The sequence below is a fragment of the Pleurodeles waltl genome, chromosome 11 (assembly GCF_031143425.1).
Source record: "Pleurodeles waltl isolate 20211129_DDA chromosome 11, aPleWal1.hap1.20221129, whole genome shotgun sequence".
Lineage (NCBI taxonomy): Eukaryota > Metazoa > Chordata > Amphibia > Caudata > Salamandridae > Pleurodeles > Pleurodeles waltl.
In genome coordinates, this window is record NC_090450.1 from 725936687 (window position 1) to 725954664 (window position 17978).

Sequence of the window (17978 nt, forward strand, 5' to 3'; positions counted from 1 at the left end):
TTACATAATGAAACAAAAAGCCTTGCCAAAGTTTTCGCTCCCCTCTTCGGTAGTGTGACTGACAGTTTGGCGCACCACGGCCAATCTGTCTTCATTCTAGCGAGACGTACCAGACTAAATCTTAGGTGATTTCTTTGAGTACATGGAAAACACAAAGGTGATTGGAGATCCAATGCTGGTGGTGGTCTTTGATGTCTCCAGTGCCTTTGACTCTCACAATGGAAATAAATGTTTGGAGTATTTGAAAGGACGAAATTCAGATCCAAAAATACTATATAGGTCAGGTTGTTGCATCAGGACCCTGTGGTCCACACTAGGGTGAATTAAATAATTTCGGATTCCTTTACCTTGAAAAGGGGTAGCTGTCAAGGGGTAGACTTAACCCCATGATTCTTGGTCTGTTTTGAACTCTAGCTCATGGGATAAAGAGGGATGAATTAGTGGCAGTTGGGAATCTCACATGATGAAGATATTCTTCTATTTCTCTATATGTTGCGCAAGTAGAGGTTACTACAGGGAGTGCAGAATTATTAGGCAAATGAGTATTTTGACCACATCATCCTCTTTATGCATGTTGTCTTACTCCAAGCTGTATAGGCTCGAAAGCCTACTACCAATTAAGCATATTAGGTGATGTGCATCTCTGTAATGAGAAGGGGTGTGGTCTAATGACATCAACACCCTATATCAGGTGTGCATAATTATTAGGCAACTTCCTTTCCTTTGGCAAAATGGGTCAAAAGAAGGACTTGACAGGCTCCGAAAAGTCAAAAATAGTGAGATATCTTGCAGAGGGATGCAGCACTCTTAAAATTGCAAAGCTTCTGAAGCGTGATCATCGAACAATCAAGCGTTTCATTCAAAATAGTCAACAGGGTCGCAAGAAGCGTGTGGAAAAACCAAGGCGCAAAATAACTGCCCATGAACTGAGAAAAGTCAAGCGTGCAGCTGCCACGATGCCACTTGCCACCAGTTTGGCCATATTTCAGAGCTGCAACATCACTGGAGTGCCCAAAAGCACAAGGTGTGCAATAATCAGAGACATGGCCAAGGTAAGAAAGGCTGAAAGACGACCACCACTGAACAAGACACACAAGCTGAAACGTCAAGACTGGGCCAATAAATATCTCAAGACTGATTTTTCTAAGGTTTTATGGACTGATGAAATGAGAGTGAGTCTTGATGGGCCAGATGGATGGGCCCGTGGCTGGATTGGTAAAGGGCAGAGAGCTCCAGTCCGACTCAGACGCCAGCAAGGTGGAGGTGGAGTACTGGTTTGGGCTGGTATCATCAAAGATGAGCTTGTGGGGCCTTTTCGGGTTGAGGATGGAGTCAAGCTCAACTCCCAGTCCTACTGCCAGTTCCTGGAAGACACCTTCTTCAAGCAGTGGTACAGGAAGAAGTCTGCATCCTTCAAGAAAAACATGATTTTCATGCAGGACAATGCTCCATCACACGCGTCCAAGTACTCCACAGCGTGGCTGGCAAGAAAGGGTATAAAAGAAGGAAATCTAATGACATGGCCTCCTTGTTCACCTGATCTGAACCCCATTGAGAACCTGTGGTCCATCATCAAATGTCAGATTTACAAGGAGGGAAAACAGTACACCTCTCTGAACAGTGTCTGGGAGGCTGTGGTTGCTGCTGCACGCAATGTTGATGGTGAACAGATCAAAACACTGACAGAATCCATGGATGGCAGGCTTTTGAGTGTCCTTGCAAAGAAAGGTGGCTATATTGGTCACTGATTTGTTTTTGTTTTGTTTTTGAATGTCAGAAATGTATATTTGTGAATGTTGAGATGTTATATTGGTTTCACTGGTAATAATAAATAATTGAAATGGGTATATATATTTTTTTTGTTAAGTTGCCTAATAATTATGCACAGTAATAGTCACCTGCACACACAGATATCCCCCTAACATAGCTAAAACTAAAAACAAACTAAAAACTACTTCCAAAAATATTCAGCTTTGATATTAATGAGTTTTTTGGGTTCATTGAGAACATGGTTGTTGTTCAATAATAAAATTAATCCTCAAAAATACAACTTGCCTAATAATTCTGCACTCCCTGTATAGCCAGACTAGTGCAACTACCTGAAAAAATTGAAAATGCAGTAAGTGCCAAATCTCCTGAGCAAATGCTGTAGTGTACCCGCTGATACCTCGGAAGCCAGAGGCACCAAATAGAGCCCTACTGCACTTTTTCTTTTAAAAAAAAACCTATACAATGTTCTCACTAACTTCCAGGAATAGGTTGCAGCTTTCGATCCTTGGTAGGACAGCCTTGTTCAAAATGATAATGCACCCCAACTTAATTTACGCCCTTCAAAATACTTCGTATTTGTTCCTGGATGCACTCTCCAAGAAAACAGAAACAGAGCTGAGGCATCGAGTAAGTAAAGACAGGCTACCACTGATTGCCCTTAGCAAACTTATTATAGGAGCAAGCAAGCTTAGTATAGGAGAATCACCCTCCCAGACATGAAGAAATACTACTGTGAGTCACAACTGTTGGTGGTTAACGACTGGGCGTATGCTTTGTTGGAAAAGCCCTTAGCTAGAGTGGACAGCCTTTTAATGAGTCGCATAGAATCTATCACTGCTATACATGAGCAACACAGATTGGCTGACATATATTAGCTGTGGTAAAATCATGGAGGGCAGCAGTTAAGCAAATAGCCTGGGATACGTTGTGACCCGGGAGAGTTCCAATGGGAGTCTGAATTGTTGCAAAAAGTTGAGAATTTGAATTAATCTCATCCACTGGTAATCAGGAGGACCTGGCTGATCGAGCTAGACTGTTCTCCCTGGAGCAGGGTCAAGACTGATTTGCATATGGTTGGGTCCAAACTGAGGCATGGTGTGCAAAATAATGATGGACTGAGATGTGGCCTGCGTAATTATCAGTGGCTGAGATTAGTGTAAGCAACGCATCCATCACTTTTTTTGTGTACTTCTGTGTGCCACCCTAAGTGTGGCTGGGTCTAAACTGAGGTGGCATGGTGTGCAAAATAACAATGGGCTCAGTGGTGCCCTGAATAATTACCAGTGGCTGAGATTATTTCACGTATTTCTTCCATCACTTTTCGTGTACTTACTTTTTTTGTGCACTTAAGTAAATTATTGCTGTCATCTAATTATAATTTGAATGTACCTATCTCTAATTTATCCTTCCTTCCATCACACCGCTGAATACAGTGACACAAGACAAGATAACTGCAAAACATTCATCACGTATGCTGATAGCGAGTACACATTCTACCAATCAAACACCTACCCTCGGTGAAGCGTGCTCTCCACCCACCAACTCAACTTGGTGCACCTTAACGGAGTATGAAATGCTATAAAAATGTAATTACAATACAAAAGAGGCCTGAGAAATGGGGGTGAGAAAGTACGGGCAGATTCAAAGAACACGTCACCAGCCGCAAAGATTTTTTCTCCGGAAGCAGTTCCTAGTGTACCAGTGGAAAATACCTTGTGGAAAGGTGCCCCACAACACTAGCCACAAAGGCAAAATAAGGCAGATATTTTTCATCCAGTGTAGTGGAGTTATTTCCTCTACGGTGGTTTAGCAGTCTGACAGCTGAAGTCAATAACAATCCCAGAGATCCTTATATGGGGCAAGTTAATTTAAACACTGACGTTTTTATCCAGATCTTTTCAATAGGCACCAGTTGCTGTAAAGCTTCCTGAATAAGAAAACAATTGTCCAAGGGAGTGATGTGAACTTAGCTTTTGCAATCACCAGAGGTAAGGGTAAGGCCCTTGCACTCTTCTGATTAATGAGTTTTTAAGTTATTATTTCACCTGCATGTATTTGCACACAATTTTCGTATTTGCACACAATTTTCAGCAGGTGGAATATGGCAGAATTGGTTTGTGTAAAACTACCAGCATTCAGAGTGTGTGTGTGTCTCGCAAAGGGGAAAAATGAAGTAAGTAGGTGGCATTCAGCTTTTTGAGGTATTGGAATCGAAATGATGTGGTAAAGAAACACCCTATCAATATTGCACCCTGGAGTATCAGTATTTAAATGTACCTGGTGCGGCATTCCTACCCAGAAATACGTAGGAGTTGTAATGAGTCCCTTTGAGCTAAAAAGGTGACGTTCTAAGCATGGACGTGATTTAGGGATCGCAGCTGCGATCCCCAGCTTGCTCTTTAGGAACCCTGGAACTGATTTTGCGACCCCTGGCCTCAGAGGTGGCAAACTCAGTGCCAGGATCGCAGGGGCAGCTCGTCCATAAGGACGTGGATTGGGGTTCCACTTCCTTGTTTTCAGTCAGTTTTTTAAAAAATTACACTTATAGTGAATAATATATTAGTCACTATTAGTGTAATATAAAATGGAATACAGTTAGTTCAAATATGACCCTCCTTGGTGGCTGAGGTAAGTAAAACAAAATATTAAATGTATCTAGTGTGCATGCCTGTGAGTGTGTTTATGTAAAAGAGAGTGTGTGTATGAGTGTATATGTGTTTATGTATGGATATTTGTGTGAGTGAAAGTAAAGATGAAACGGCGTGTGATGTCACTTCCACTACCTCTAGCATTTTGGTGAATAGATGTCCATAGTCCTAAGTATGCCTATTGATCTGTTTGAGTCCTTGCACAATCTGCTCTACCAGAGGAATTGATTTAAAGTGTGGAGTGTGGTATTTACTCCATCAGGGATATGGAGCGCAATACTCCGTCACCCTGATGGAGTACCTGTTCTCTGCATTTAGAAAGGTATGCCAGCCCTGCTGACATCTCTTAACACTGTCAGGAACAGCGGATTCTGTGAATGTTCAAAGTTTGCCGGATGGCTTCGTCACAATTGATGGCCACTAGTCAAACTTTTAACAAGTTTTTGTTTTTTAAAAACAAAATGCTAAGCTAAAGCTAATGACCCCCACGCCATAGGAGTTGTCTCCTAATGTGTGTGTGTGTGTGTGTGTTCGGTGGGGGGGGAGGGTGGTCATTAGTTCGTTATTACTGTACTTCACTGTCAGGTTTTACCTGGCATAGATGAACACCAAAAAAAGGCATATAACACTGTATGCTCTAATTCTAGTGGACCGTGTTATACGTGAATTTGACGGCCCATACTGTCAGTGATCGAGTTGGGGGAGGCTGCATCACTGACAGACTTAAAGTCCATTAGAGGATAAATAAGGTGGGTGGACCAAGGGTTTGACGGAGTAACCTTTCTGCCAAACTTCAAATCAGGTCCTCAGCTCCTCAGCTACAAGTCATTAAAAGAGTCTGTGTTAGGTAAATCATCATACAGAATACTTTTATACAAAATATTTACTAATGTCTTAAATTCCATACACTAAACAAAGATATCCATAGCAGGAATTTGGCAGGTGGAAAATACAACTCAACACACAGCAATCAAATTTGCGATCCATATTTTGACAATGAAGTGTCCAAAGACAGAAAACAGTTTGAATCCACCATGGTGACATCAAATGTGGCCTTAAATATACTACCAACACTTGCTTCTTTCTGAAAATCAGGGTGTCCAGGAGAAACCACCCTCTCCCTGCTCAAGAGTGAATAATCCAGACACAGGGATTCAAGATCCAACTTGTTTATCCATCCCAAGCATGGACCATACAGGCACAGAGAATCCAAGGTCCAGTTATCATGTACCTCCAGTACCAAACTACATAGATACATTGAAAAGAGAACTTAACCATCAGGCCCCTCTTAGAAATGCTACCACACTGATACAAAGGTCAACTATGTCCTGTTAACGGTATACAATACTCATTCCTGCACAATGCCTCTCACATGCATAGTCTATCAAACTTATATGTCTATGTACATTTATATGGATTGAGCCGCACAACTGTATCCTGGCATTCCGTCTAAGTGTTTAAACTATAAAATAGAAAAGCATTAGGTTTCCCACCTGTATAGTGATAATCTCATCGAACAGCAGGGAAGGACACTGATGGAAATTCTTAAAGAAAATCTAAAAACAAAATATGAAATTTGGATTAGAGATCACTCAGTAGAGATACATTTTTTTAGCGAGAATGTGTTTGCTGGCTCTGTCATACTGATTCACAGTTCTCTTTCTCTGAATGAGTGCATACACACTCATAATCAATGTCAGTGTCCATATATTGTCACATATCTACTAGAATGCATACTATCATGCTGGGGGTATCATGCGCTTTGCTTTAATATGCCTAAAAGACACTTTTATGGTGCATCTGTTCATTGTGCCCTAATGCCCCAAATATTGTTTTTCATTTGCAATTGGTTATCAGCTCATGTACATACGTATTCTCAATACCGTATAGTACTGTGTGTTACATATATTGTGTGTATTTTGATAATGTGCCTTTAGTTCATATATTCAAGTGCAATACTTAAAGAAAGGCACAGTAGTTTTAATATGAATAGGCTAGTGAATTCCCATGCTTTTCTTCCCACCTTACATTCAATGTACTACAATTGTATTTTTCTCAAAAGATAAAAAAATGATATAAAATAAGCTCTCTTAGGAGGGAGATGATTTAGATTCCAGGGGAGCACAGCAGTTCCTTACGTAATTTTAACAAAGCCATTAAAGATAACAAATGCTGCACCGTAGACACATTTTAGACTTGCCTCACAGGCAGGCATTTCAACAGGATAATATCAATGAGGTTTAGGTATAAAAAGAAAAACATTTGAATATTGACCGTCTCAGAGAATGCCACACTAATAATTTTACATATAATTGCACTAAAATTGGATTAAAGTAAAGGTTTTTAAACCTGCTAGTTTGGATTCCCTGTGTGCTCGCTTTGGGAAAGGGTGGCAGTAACTCACAACAAATATATCAAACACCTGGCAATCTCCACTGTTCGTTACATACCAAACATGCATTCTCTCCACGTAAATTTGGGAGAGAAAAGGGGGTTTAAATGTGTCTATTTTTCCCAGTCAAACTGGTAAGTTGATCTAACTGAGTGGTGATTTAAGACACATAAAAAGCCTCACAAATGAAATAAAATCACATCGGAATCCCCTCACAAAAAAAAGAGAACCATCTTGAGTAGGTAAAAACATAAAGATAGATTGATCTATTCTTCCACGAAAATGGTGTTGCAGAGTAATGGTGCTCCGAAAGATCCCCATGTTTTTCTACACTTTATTACCATGTGTCTCCTGCATTCAGAGCTCCACATGGCCCATAAAGCAATCACAACCGTAAAGACAACGGTCCTGATTTAGAGCTTGGTAGTGTTACCGCCAAACTGTGCCGGCGCCAGACCCAAAAAGACAGTGTTCCGCCGGCCGTATTTATATATACTTCGGCTGCCGTTGTACAGGCTGTGTACTGCCGGCAGTTTGCCGCTGGAGGGAGGGGCATCGCTGGACCCAAGGTACATCAGACAATGGCTGTGGAATGCAGGTAAATCACACACACACACTTTACCTTTCCATATGCATCCCCCTTCACCACACACACATCACACCACATACACACCATTATCTATTGTCATTCCACAACATGCACCTGCCGTAAACACACACTGATGTACATCCATGACAAAACATACACACATTATTGACACTGCACCCACACAACACAACCACAACTGCACACACATCTATACACACACAAGCACAACTACACACATCACAACAATCACCGCCACACAACAACATGCACCAGAATGTTGCACGCAGCACACCACTCTGGGTCCCCTGTGTAGGTACTCCTGTCTTCTGGGTATCCTGGGGTAAGGGTACTCTCCAACCATCCTCTTGCCTGCTGGTTTCTTCGGGATCTGCTGAGAAGTGTCCTGAATTCCACAATCTCCAACCACTGCTTTCAGTGTTAGCCTATGGGACAACTCAGTGGGTAACTGACTTACACCTGGATTGCCTGGGTCACCTACTGTACCTACCTCTGGTGTTTCTAACTGGCCCCAGCCCCTGGCTAACCAGCACTCCTACCTTGGTTGGAGTTCCACTTTCACATTCCACTTTTTTAGTATATGGTTTGGTCTTCCCCTAGGGCACTGTATATTTCTATGCTATGTTTGCTGGTTATTTTATGTGTATAATTGTATGCAATATCTTCAAAGGGAGATATACCAATTCCAGTTTAGTAATGCTGTAATAAATTATCCTTTCTTTTTGTAACATGGGTGTGGTCCTTTCTTGTGACTACGTTACTTTCTGACTACTGTGGTATTAGAAGTGCTTTCCATTCCTCCTGGATTAGCTTTAGTTGCTCACCTCAGCTACCCCTAGAGAGCTTCTGCTGTCTGGACACCTATTCACTAACACAAAGGATTGCCTGGACTCAGTATAGGGTGCCACACCATCGGAGTACACCATAAACTGAGCCGGTCTACTACAACAAGTGTGATTGTACCGTCATTGTGGTGCCGGCATTGTGGTGCCGGCATTCATTTGGTAATGAATACTGGCACCATAATGACAGTTGTGTAAGTGTTTGAAATGTATTATGTACCAGTGTGATCACATCTGTCTGACCCACTCATGTCACCAACATATGCATGTCACAGTAATTTAAAACACTTACTGTGACATGTATATGTCTGCAGTGGTCCTGTGCTCAAATGCAGTGACCCCCCTCAACGTGCACGGCCAATGTGGGTTGCCTACCTTCGTGCCCAGTGAAATAGGGTGTGTGTTTTCTCTGTGGTCCTGTGGCAGCAGCAATGGAGGGTCCTGTCCAGTTGTGTCCAGCATGGAAACAGAAGTTGAATTGAGACAAAAGGTGAGTTTTTACTCCTTCGTCCACCCCACAGCCCCACCCCCCCTTTCTGCGAACTCAGAAGTGGAGGTCGCTGTAGGAAAGTACCATCTTGCCTGGCATGTTACCCCCATTTTTCACTGTATATATGTTGTTTTAGTTGTATGTGTCACTGGGACCCTGGTAACCCAAGGCCCCAGTGCTCATAAGTGTGCCTGAATGTGTTACCTGTGTAGTGACTAACTGTCTCACTGAGGCTCTGCTAATCAGAACCTCAGTGGTTATGCTCTCTCATTTCTTTCCAAATTGTCACTAACAGGCTAGTGACCATTTTTACCAATTTACATTGGCTTACTGGAACACCCTTATAATTCCCTAGTATATGGTACTGAGGTACCCAGGGTATTGGGGTTCCAGGAGATCCCTATGGGCTGCAGCATTTCTTTTGCCACCCATAGGGAGCTCTGACAATTCTTACACAGGCCTGCCACTGCAGCCTGAGTGAAATAACGTGCACGTTATTTCACAGCCATTTTACACTGCACTTAAGTAACTTATAAGTCACCTATATGTCTAACCTTTACCTGGTAAAGGTTGGGTGCAAAGTTACTTAGTGTGAGGGCACCCTGGCACTAGCCAAGGTGCCCCCACATTGTTCAGAGCCAATTCCCTGAACTTTGTGAGTGCGGAGACACCATTACACGCGTGCACTACATATAGGTCACTACCTATATGTAGCTTCACCATGGTAACTCCGAATATGGCCATGTAACATGTCTATGATCATGGAATTGCCCCCTCTATGCCATCCTGGCATAGTTGGCACAATCCCATGATCCCAGTGGTCTGTAGCACAGACCCTGGTACTGCCAGACTGCCCTTCCTGGGGTTTCACTGCAGCTGCTGCTGCTGCCAACCCCTCAGACAGGCAGCTGCCCTCCTGGGGTCCAGCCAGGCCTGGCCCAGGATGGCAGAACAAAGAACTTCCTCTGAGAGAGGGTGTGACACCTTCTCCCTTTGGAAAATGGTGTGAAGGCAGGGGAGGAGTAGCCTCCCCCAGCCTCTGGAAATGCTTTGTTGGGCACAGAGGTGCCCAATTCTGCATAAGCCAGTCTACACCGGTTCAGGGACCCCTTAGCCCCTGCTCTGGCGCGAAACTGGACAAAGGAAAGGGGAGTGACCACTCCCCTGACCTGCACCTCCCCTGGGAGGTGTCCAGAGCTCCTCCAGTGTGCTCCAGACCTCTGCCATCTTGGAAACAGAGGTGCTGCTGGCACACTGGACTGCTCTGAGTGGCCAGTGCCACCAGGTGACGTCAGAGACTCCTGCTGATAGGCTCCTTCAGGTGTTAGTAGCCTATCCTCTCGCCTAGGTAGCCAAACCCTCTTTTCTGGCTATTTAGGGTCTCTGTCTCTGGGGAAACTTTAGATAACGAATGCATGAGCTCAGCCGAGTTCCTCTGCATCTCTCTCTTCACCTTCTGATAAGGAATCGACCGCTGACCGCGCTGGAAGCCTGCAAACCTGCAACATAGTAGCAAAGACGACTACTGCAACTCTGTAACGCTGATCCTGCCGCCTTCTCGACTGTTTTCCTGCTTGTGCATGCTGTGGGGGTAGCCTGCCTCCTCTCTGCACCAGAAGCTCCGAAGAAATCTCCCGTGGGTCGACGGAATCTTCCCCCTGCAACCGCAGGCACCAAAAAGCTGCATTACCGGTCCCTTGGGTCTCCTCTCAGCACGACGAGCGAGGTCCCTCGAATCCAGCGACTCTGTCCAAGTGACCCCCACAGTCCAGTGACTCTTCAGCCCAAGTTTGGTGGAGGTAAGTCCTTGCCTCACCTCGCTGGGCTGCATTGCTGGGAACTGCGACTTTGCAGCTACTCCGGCCCCTGTGCACTTCCGGCGGAAATCCTTTGTGCACAGCCAAGCCTGGGTCCACGGCACTCTAACCTGCATTGCACGACTTTCTAAGTTGGTCTCCGGCGACGTGGGACTCCTTTGTGCAACTGCGGCGAGCACCGTTTCACGCATCCTCGTAGTGCCTGTTTCTGGCACTTCTCCGGGTGCTACCTGCTTCAGTGAGGGCTCTTTGTCTTGCTCGACGTCCCCTCTCTCTTCAGGTCCAATTTGCGACCTCCTGGTCCCTCCTGGGCCCCAGCAGCGTCCAAAAACGCCAAACGCACGATTTGCGGCTAGCAAGGCTTGTTGGCGTTCTTTCGGCGGGAAAACACTTCTGCACGACTTTCCAAGGCGAGAGGGATCCGTCCACCAAAGGGGAAGTCTCTAGCCCTTTTCGTTCCTGCAGAAACCTCAGCTTCTTCTGTCCAGTCGAAGCTTCTTTGCACCCGCAGCTGGCATTTCCTGGGCATCTGCCCATCTCCGACTTGCTTGTGACTTTTGGACTTGGTCCCCTTGTTCCACAGGTACCCTAGATTGGAAATCCACAGTTGTTGCATTGCTGGTTTGTGTCTTTCCTGCATTATTCCTCTAACACGACTCTTTTGTCCTTAGGGGAACTTTAGTGCACTTTGCACTCACTTTTCAGGGTCTTGGGGAGGGTTATTTTTCTAACTCTCACTATTTTCTAATAGTCCCAGCGACCCTCTACAAGGTCACATAGGTTTGGGGTCCATTCGTGGTTCGCATTCCACTTTTGGAGTATATGGTTTGTGTTGCCCCTATCCCTATGTTTCCCCATTGCATCCTATTGTAACTATACATTGTTTGCACTGTTTTCTAAGACTATACTGCATATTTTTGCTATTGTGTATATATATCTTGTGTATATTTCCTATCCTCTCACTGAGGGTACACTCTAAGATACTTTGGCATATTGTCATAAAAATAAAGTACCTTTATTTTTAGTATAACTGTGTATTGTGTTTTCTTATGATATTGTGCATATGACACTAAGTGGTACTGTAGTAGATTCACACGTCTCCTAGTTCAGCCTAAGCTGCTCTGCTAAGCTACCATTATCTATCAGCCTAAGCTGCTAGACACCCTATACACTAATAAGGGATAACTGGGCCTGGTGCAAGGTGCAAGTACCCCTTGGTACTCACTACAAGCCAGTCCAGCCTCCTACAGTCGCACTGCCACTTTTTGCTTGGCGGTGAGGCACATCCAAATTTGCTCATCGGGAAGTGTGGCTGGAGTCCCACCTTCAGCCACACTTTCCTATGGTGTCATCGACGTGGATGGGAATCCTTGGCGAAGTTGGCAGGACCTGGGCAGGCTACAGTCTATGGGACACCCAACATCTAAATCTGGTGGGTGGACAGTCATGGCGGCGGATGGGTGTTTTAAAACCAGCGGCGGGACCGTTACTGCCAGTATCTAAATCAGGCCCACTATATTGGCAACACAAAGTGGCATGCACTCGGAGAAGGTCTGAAGGGATTTCAGACACATAGGGAGCACAAAGTTGTGACAATGAGTTGGAATCGTTCTACATTTTGTAGCAAGTAGAATGCAGAACTATGCATTTTTTAAGTCCACTCCCCAAATCTTAGCAAACGGGAAGTGAAGTGTGAAGATTTGCTGGAAAGTCAGCATATTGTTTTTTATGTCTTGGTTCACTTGTTGCAAGTTTGAGGATCAAGATTGGTCTGAACTCTCTTTTTGGGCCTTTAATCTTGGTCAAAAATACCTTGAACAAGTTTGGTTTACTCTTTCTGAGGGAGGAGCAAGTTCTGTGGCCTGTTATGGCATAATAGAGGAAAGTGTTGCTATGGCTGAAAGGTCTGAGGGGATTGAAACCTTTATCTGGAATGAGAACAGCAGTCATGGTGCTTATTCTGAGAGTGAAAAAGAAAAAGTTACTTATCTTTCGTAATGCATTTGCTGGTGGATACAGTATCTAGCTATGGATTCCTCACCTTTTGAATTCTCCCAATGCACTAGCATTCAATGGAAATGTATTTCTAGCTGTCCACGTCGACAAGGACATCATAATAGCACTGCTCCACACGTGACTCCGTCTGACGTCATCAGAGCCATAAGAAGTCCTCGCCAGCATGCTGATGTCAGTTTCACCCACTTTTTTACCGTGCCTATGAGGGGAACGGGTGAATACCAACATCACAAGCACAACAAGTGCAAACTCAATACTTAAATCTTTTTATATTTAATATTTTATATCTACACATCCTTATATAAACATTAATTTTGAACATTTATAAATTATTTACACAACTAACATCATTCTTGGAGTGACCAGACAGGCAACAGGGAGGCGGGTGGGACCGTGAGGAATCCACAGGTAGATACTGCATACACCAGAAAAACTGTTATCGAAGTTAAGTAACTTGTTTTTCTGATGGGTACATCTATCTGTTGATTCCTCACCTTTTGAATAGAATCTCAAAGCAGTCCCGCACTCGGAGGTGGGTGTCTGACTGGTTAAACCAAGAAGTCCTGCAGCACAGAACTGGCAAAATGACCATCCCTCCTCACTTCTGAGTCTAAACAATAATATTTTGCAAAAGTGTGGAGGGAAGCCCAAGTTGCTGCCTTACAAAGGTCAACAACAGGCACACCTATAGCCACAGCAGAAGTGGTAAACATAGCTCTGTTCGAATGAGCTCTAATGCCCTCAGGAGGATCCTTCTTTGCCAGCAAATAACATATTTTTATGCAAAGAATGACCCACCTTGACAGCATTCTCTTGTGGATGGCTTTGCCCTTCATCTTGCCCTCGAGGTCAATGAAGAGCTGATCATCTGATTTGAAGTCTTTCATCCTATCCACATAAAAGCTCAGAACACTCTTCGGATCCAGACGATGCAGCCTTTCCTCCTCCTTTGATGGATGGGGAGGAGGGTAAAAGGACAGAAGGGTGATAGACTGCCCTAAATGAAAAAGAATCACTACCCTAGGTATGAAAGCTGCCCTGGTTCCCAAAACCACCCTGTTAGCATGGAACGTAGTAAAATGGGGTTTAACACTTCGAGCTTGAAGCTCACTAACACACCTAATGCCAGTTATCCAATGAGGTTCCTTAAAAAATTGGAAGAATACTCCAGGATGTGTGATCCAATTTGAAGTTTATTAGACAGTAGCAAATGGCTTCATATTAAACAACAGGTATATGAAGCGTAGAGCAAAGTAGATACTCAGCCAACACGTGTTTCGCCCTATGGGGTGCATTCACCAGGGCTTTCTCAAGGCTGTGGAAGATGAGATAGAGTAAAATTAAGGATAGTCTTAAAGATCGAGTTACTTACCTTCGGTAACGACTTTTCTGGTGGATACATTAGCTACCTGTGGATTCCTCACCTAATGAATACTCCCATTGCGCAAGCATTCAACGGAAATCTTCTTCCTAGCTTCTGCACGTCGACGAGGACGTCACATTTGCCCACGCGACGCCGTCTGACGTCATACAGGCAATAAGAAGTCCTCGCTGACGTCAGTACCACCATTTTTTACGTGCCTGAAAACAATAATCCAATGAGATGAAAGACAAAAGCAATATTTCATGACATTGTAAACAACACATCATTGCGAGAAGATGGACTACTAATTTAATATTTTCCTTTTTTTTTAAAATAAATAACTAAATATATACACTAAACATAAATATATATATATATATATATATATATATACATACACACATGCACATATATACATAATCTATACCAGTCCTCAAAACCAAGAGGAGCACACTCAAGAATTACTTGGTGAGACCAAACAGGCAACGGGGAGGCGGGTGGGACCGTGAGGAATCCACAGGTAGCTAATGCATCCACCAGAAAAGTCGTTACCGAAGGTAAGTAACTCGTTCTTCTGATGAATACAACTACCTGTGGATTCCTCACCTAATGAATAGAGTCCTAAAGCAGTACCGCGCCCGGTAGTGGTTGCCTGAATGGTCAAACCAAGAAATCCTGCAGCACTGACCGTGCAAAATGGCCGTACCTTCTGACCTCAGAGTCCAAGCAGTAATGTTTCGCAAAAGTGTGAAGGGACGACCAAGTTGCGGCCTTGCAGATGTCGACCACAGGAACACCTCTGACCAAGGACAAAGTGGCCGACTTAGCTCTGGTGGAATGAGCTCTAATACCATCAGGAGGATCCTTCTTTGCTAAAGAGTAACACATTTTAATGCAAAGAACAACCCACTTGGAGAGTGTTCTCTTTTGGACTGCCTTTCCTCTCCTCTTGCCCACGTATCCGATGAAAAGCTGATCCTCTAGCCTGAAATCCTTCGTCCTGTCTATGTAAAAGCTTAACGCCCTCTTTGGGTCCAAGCGGTGTAGTCTCTCTTCTTCCTTTGAAGGATGAGGCGGAGGATAGAACGTGGACAGAGTAATTGGGCCAAATGAAAGGGTGAAACAACCTTCGGAAGGAAAGCAGCCTTGGTCCTCAACACCACCTTATCCCCATAAAAAGTTGTATAAGGGGGTTTTACCGATAAAGCCTGCAACTCACTCACTCTCCTTGCAGATGTTATAGCCACCAGGAAGACTGTTTTAAGAACTAACAACCTTAAGGGGCAAGAATGCATAGGTTCAAAAGGGGACCCCATAAGGAAAGTTAGGACCAAGGACAAATCCCATTGAGGCATAACAAAAGGATTTGGAGGAAAATTTATTCATAAGCCCCTTTAAGAATCTAAGTACTATAGGAGATTTAAATAACGAAGGCTGGTCTGGAAGACAAATGAAGGCTGATAAAGCAGACAAGTAACCTTTAATAGTAGCCACTGCACAACCCCTCTGTGCTAAAGACAAAGCAAAAGATAAAACATCTGACAAATGAGCACGTAAGGGATCAATCTGTCTCTCTCCACACCATACCACAAATTTAGACCACCTATTAGCGTAGATAGATTTAGTGGAGTGTCGCCTGGCCGCTAAGATAACATCCACTACATCAGGTGGGAGAGAAAAGGAACTCAGGTTGCCCCGCTCAATCTCCAGGCATGAAGGTGCAGACTCTGGAGGTTGGGGTGTAAAACCTGCCCCTGCGACTGCGAGAGGAGGTCTGCCCTGAGAGGGAGACGGAGAGGAGGGCACAGTGAGAGTTGGAGAAGGTCGGAACACCACACCCTCTTTGGCCAATCCGGAGTAATTAAGATTACTTGGGCCCGGTCTAGGCGAATTTTCCTCAACACTCGAGGAATCAAGGGTATGGGGGGAAACGCGTAAAGCAACTGGTCGCACCAGGTTCTCTGGAACGCATCCCCCAACGCTCCTTGCACCGGATACTGGAGGCTGCAGAACAACGGGCAGTGCGAGTTCTCCCGGGTGGCAAACAGATCTATCCGAGGAAACCCCCACAACTGGAAGATTAGACGGACTTGATCTGGATGGAGACGCCACTCGTGGTCGGCCGAGAAATGACGACTGAGACTGTCCGCACGTACATTCAAGACTCCGGCCAGATGATTTGCTACCAAGCAAATCTGATGGCCTTTTGCCCAGGACCATAGCCGAAGAGATTCTCTGCAGAGAAGGTACGACCCCACTCCTCCCTGTTTGTTTATATACCACATCGCGGTAGTATTGTCCGTCAGGACCTGAACCGACTGACAGCGAAGGGATGGGAGGAAGGCCTTGAGAGCCAGACGTACAGCCCGTAACTCTAACAGATTGATATGAAATATCTGTTCCTCTGGAGACCAAAGCCCTTTGATCTCCAGGTCCCCCAGATGAGCACCCCACCTTTGAGTGGAAGCATCCGTTATGACCGAGGGCTCTAGGTGAGATTTGGGCACGTTCACCGAAAAGCCCAGGCCGAACAACAACTGAGTTGTCGACTGCAGATGATGCAGCACAAGCTTCGGGGACTTGGCTTTGATCAACCAGTCATCCAAGTAAGGGAATACTGCTATCCCCTTCCTTAAGAGCTCTGCCGCAACCACCGACATAACCTTCGTGAAGACTTGAGGTGCTGACGTAAGACCAAACGGGAGGACCACAAACTGATAGTGCTGCGACCCTACCACAAACCGGAGATACTTCCTGTGTGACTTGAGTATCGGGATATGAAAATAAGCATCCTGCAAGTCGACAGACACCATCCAATCTCCCTTGTTCAACGCCAAAAGCACCTGAGCTAGGGTCAGCATCTTGAACTTTTCCTGTTTGAGGAACCAATTCAAAATCCTCAGGTCCAGGATTGGTCTCAACCGACCATCCTTTTTTGGAATCAGGAAGTACCTGGAATAACAACCTTGACCCTTTTCCTGCTCTGGAACCAACTCCACCGCGCCCTTTAAAAGGAGGACTTGAACCTCCTGTTCTAACAACAGGAGGTGTTCTGCTGAACAATAAGATGGGCGGGCGGGATGGGGGGCGGGTATTCATTAGGTGAGGAATCCACAGGTAGTTGTATCCATCAGAAAGGAGACATTAAAGTCTACGAGATCAAGAAACACCAAAAGGGTGAAAGACCAAGATTACTTGAAGGTAATAATTACACCTTAGTGCTGCCATATCTAGGTGTTTCTATCCATGAAAATGATAGAGATAAATGCCCATGCAGTAAAGGTGCAGTTGCATAGATCCATTCCAAATTGAAGGCTTGGAAAAAGGTCAAAAGGACAGGTGATCACATTGGGATATCCATAGTAGAAATTAAGAGAACAAAAGAATCAAATATATGTGACCTAATGAAGAGAAAGTGCATTAAGTGCTAGAGGTATGAGAATGAATGGTGCCAGCACCGTGAACATTAATAGGAAAACATGCTGGTGCAAATTAGTTATATTCAACCGAAAATTAAAAGTAGTACATTCGTCCATACGCAAGATAAACCACTAGAGTAAGTAACATACCATCATTTTGGTTCATTTTCACTCATAGTAATGCACTGAGTATTATTGACAAGATAAACAATCTGAAAATAAGAACATGGGAAAGTAACATGTAACAGTTGTATAAAAGTCCCTGGGGCTATCAAGAAAAACAGAAAACAATTCAAAAGAAATATTGTCCTCAAACGGTTTAAAGGGTTTAAGAAAACTATGATCAAGCAAAATACTGTTGGCAAGAAATGTGGGCAAATATGCACTCATAGTAAAGTTCGATAATACAGATACCCATCAGCAAGACCTCTCTAGTGAAGTGAGTCATAATCAAGTTTTAACTACGTGGCTATCCAAGAGAAAATAAAAGACTCTCACGTAACGTGAATACTGCAGACACATTGCTTACCCGTTTGGCAGCTAAAATAGCCTGTCCGGGGAGGTTCAGTCAGTCGCGTCCGTCGCCATTTTAAGGAACGCACTGACTGAGCGAG